Consider the following 4,144-nt stretch of genomic DNA (forward strand, 5'->3'; position numbering starts at 1 on the left):
GCCTGCCTCTGCCTCCCGAGTGCTGGGATTAAAGGCGTATGCCACCACACCTGGCTTCCATTTTCCTTTCTTAATATATAAAATTAAATATCTATAATTCTTAACTTTAAAATAGCACATTTCTTTATTATTATTATTATTATTATTATTATTATTATTATTATTATGAGTATACATGCATTCATGCCCAGGAGCACACACACCATATATATGTGTGAACATCAGGACAACTTCAGGAGTCTCCTCTCCTTCCACCACGTAGATCCCAGGGGTTGAGCTCTGCTCATCAGACATAGCAGCAAGAGCCTTTCCCTACTGGGCCATCTCACGGGCCCCCACATAATTATCTTCCATAAAAATTGTGATGTATATTAATGTGGTAACTTAAACATTATTAAACTCCGGGCCTATTGTGTGCTAGGCAATAATTCTAATCAGCAATTATATAGCTTGTGGTCTATCTGAGCGGCTTTTGGGGCATGACTTGAGACTGGTTTTTGTCCATGGGTTGTTGAGTGTCTGAGAACAGCCCTGATGAGCAGAGCAGACAGGTGCCAGGATCTGCTCTGAAGCTGGACTGATTTCCACATTCAGCCCGCTCTCCTCCCAGGAGTTCCTCTCGGTCCCAAGAGTTCACGGATGTTTGTACCAGATTTCCCAAGACACATGCTGTATCTAGCCAGCTGCTCTGCAACAGGTTCCAAATTCTATTCTGAAATAGCCCACGAGAGTACTATCCTCTCAAGATACTAAACTCCAAGAGCTTCCCTGACACCTAGCATCTACAGTTTCTCATGTCCGCCACTGTTCCACACACTGGTAAATTCCTAGCATCCCATAAGATCCTAGCCAAAGGTCAATGAACCTTTCTGAACTTCCTAAGTTGAAGTAATTCTTTTAGTGTAACACCTGTCACATGGTGCCACATTCCTGACAGAACGCAGTTCTCTAGGGCATGGAGTGGCCGTTGATCATTTACATATGTTCAGAAACCGAGTATGGCTTGTTGCCTGTCACATAGCAGACGTCCATTTAATAAATGGAATTTTAAAGCCTCACGGCTCAGTGTCTCAGCTACTTAACATCAGGAATAGAATTTAAACAGCAAACGCAGTCCCTCTCCTGACCTGCTGGGCTCAAGGCAAGGCTCTGGTGAGAAGGCAGTCAGAACTAAGACTCTCAGAATGCTAGAAATGAGCCCTAGGCGCTGACCTTTCTGCAATTCTTACCCTTCTGCTAGGCAGGAAACTGCTTCCTTTTCTTAGGCCAGTTGGTAGAGACCCTTGTCTGGTAGCATAAGCTGAGTAAGGACACTGCAGTGAGGCTGGCTGATCCTAAGGATCCCACGCCTAACCAGACCAAGCTGCTCATTTACCCAGATGCCTGGGCTGACTGCTGAGCTACTCCCTTTAACTCCCAAGACAGTCTCTCTCTCACTGGGAAAAGAGCATGAACTTTGGAGACATTGTTCTAAGTTCAAATCCCTGTTCTGCCATTTTCAGTATTTTGAGTATTACTCAAATTCTGAGTCTCAGGTTTCTCAATTTATGAAATGGGAATAACACCATACTTCACAGAGTTGTGAGGACAGAAGGAAATAAATTATGTAAAGTACCTGGCCTGGGTCTGGCACACTGTAGGTGCTCAATACCCGTTAGTTTCTTTCCTCTTCTGCCCTGGAAAAAATGATAGGGAAACTTACTAAGTAAGACTTGCCCAAACCAAATTTATTACTTGAAGCACAGGACAGAGAACTAAACAGTGACCTTCAAGGCATCTTTGAACCCCATGTTACATAACATGGCCCTTGTTTCCTAATAAGAATCTTCAGTTAGCAGCTCCTCTGCTCTTTCTTCCTGCCTTAGTTTTTTCCCACATCCCTTTCCAGTATAAAGATATCTATTTCTTTCATTCTAATGGGAGAAAAATCAGAAAGGGAGCCATGAGCTTTGGATAGAAGATAAAGGGGGAGACAGGCAGATTATGTATGCAGCATATTCTTCCTGCTACTCTGCTAATGGCTACCTAATTTGAAGGATGAGGATGATATAAAAGGGGCAAACTCAGACCCTTCCTAGGATATAAGCTTGTCTTGGTCTTAACTGCCCATGAAGGACCATTAAATACTACTTTCCCCAGTTACAAATCCTCCAAGTTCTTAGTCAGAATGAACGGGGCTCTCTACAATAGAGTGATCTCCTAACTTAAATGAACAAAAGAAAAAATAGGATCTTACTATGTAGCCCTGGCCAGCCTAGAATTCATGATGTAGGCCTGGCTAGCCTCAAAAATCATAGGGATCTATCCACCTCTGCCTTGAATGCTGGAATTACAGGCATGTACCACCATACCTGCCTTGTTTAAATCTGTTATCTCTACAAGACTTCCAAAGACAGACAATGTTCCAGGAATCACTGTATTCCAATCATTCAGCAGAGATACACCGTAGGCTAATATACAACAGGAGACTATCAGGTGAATAGTTAACTCGGGAAGTGGAGGAAGGTGACCTTTTTGGTTTTGTCTTTTTAAATTTTAAGTGCATGAATATCGTGCCTGTATGTGCGTCTGGTGCCTATAGAGGCCAAAAGAAGGTGTTGGATCCTCTGGAACTGGTATTACAGACAGTATGATCCACCACGTGAGTGCTGGGAATTGAACCCAGATCCTCTGGAAGTGCTCTTAAACCTGTGCCAACTCTTCAGCCCGTTTTTATTTTTTATGTGATGCTAGGAATCAAACCCAAGGCCTTAGACTTTATACAGGTTTTCTACCATTGAGTTTTATCCTCAAACTCTAGCCCCTTAAAACAAAAAGAAAACACAATGCTTGACTTCCACAAGTTAGCAGCTCCCAGATCCAGCCACACTCAAAATCACCTACTAGAATCTTGAAATGGATCTTGGGTAGGCTTCGACCCTAGCTGGATAGGTCACAGATGGAGCTGAACCAAGGATGTGGCCATAGTGAGGCTGGGGTGAGGATACATGGACTAAAGAGAGCAATCCCAGTTGCCTCTCCCACAGATTTCCATTCTCACACTCCATCACAGAGGGCTGGCCATACCACCTGCCTCCCTACCTTACATCACCGCTTGCTTCCTCAGCTGCCCAAACCACCAGCAGTAGAGTAGAGCCTGACTTCTCCCTGCTCTCCAAATGAGCCCAGGCACTGCTCATTCCTTCTTTGTAGACCAGTGGCTCTCAACCTGAATGCTTGGGTACCCTTTCACGGGGTTCTTAGAGCAGATATCCTGCATATCAGATATTTACATTACAACTCATAACTAAAGCAAAATTACAGTTATGAAGTAGTAGCAAAAACTGTTATGGTTGGGTGGGGGGCACTACACATGAGGAACTGTATTAAAGGGTCACAACATTAGGAAGGTTGAGAATTGATACTGTAGACACTAATTCCTTTCTCCACCTTATCACTTTCCAAAGATATTCAACCATTAGACTAGGCTCTGAGAAGCTTCTCTGTCCAGCATTCCCTGGGTTACCAGATCCTGGGCATCCAAAGCAGCAAGCACCTACAGTTATAGCTACCATTGTGCTACATGCCTGACAAGTGTGACTTGTTGGTCCCTAACATTAACCAAGTAAGCCTGGACTCACTGTCATTTTATAAAGGTGTACACAAAACAAGGAGGGTTAAAACACTCCCAAAGGCTGCAGGATTTGCCGTACCATATGAGCTCTCTAAGGTCAGGCAGGAACCAGGTTTCATTCCCTTCTCCTTTTGCAGCTAGTCCAGGGTCTGGCACTAAGGGCTCATTTAGTGTTGGTAAAACAGATGAAGTTGGCAAGAGGGCACTGGATATGACAGTATGTATGCTAGACCTGGCCTGAGTGAGGACCAGGGAGTCAGCACTGTGAGGGATCCAACAGCCATGTACTGTGCAATAAAGATCACGCATAATATATACCCTTAAAGTGATTTAATTAAAATGGTCCCTACTCTAAAAATGTCTAGGTACAGTAAGTAATAATGTTATGATTATAACCCCCCATCTATTATTAGACATTAAGCTAGTAACTCTAAGACATCTTTTTTTTGTTGTTGTTTTGTTTTGTTTTTCGAGACAGGGTTTCTCTGTGCAGCCCCGGCTGTCCTGGAACTCACTTTGTAGACCAGGCTG

At 43.6% G+C, this 4,144-nt stretch overlaps 1 protein-coding gene across 6 annotated transcripts in view; it reads right to left on the bottom strand.

Annotated features, from left to right (window-relative positions):
• The window catches only part of Fam193b (family with sequence similarity 193 member B), a 32,692-nt gene that overhangs the window by 23,720 nt on the left and 4,828 nt on the right, over nucleotides 1-4,144 (bottom strand). Inside the window, exon 2 of one of the 6 annotated variants that reach the window (XM_021215785.1) lies at nucleotides 1,616-1,676. The exons of the other annotated variants lie outside the window; for them this stretch is intronic. The gene's annotated coding sequence lies outside the window, so the exon portion shown is untranslated. The remainder of the gene's footprint in view (nucleotides 1-1,615; nucleotides 1,677-4,144) is intronic. 6 annotated transcript variants of the gene reach the window in all.

Source organism: Mus pahari, chromosome 16, assembly GCF_900095145.1.
Source record: "Mus pahari chromosome 16, PAHARI_EIJ_v1.1, whole genome shotgun sequence".
Classification (NCBI taxonomy): Eukaryota; Metazoa; Chordata; class Mammalia; order Rodentia; family Muridae; genus Mus; species Mus pahari.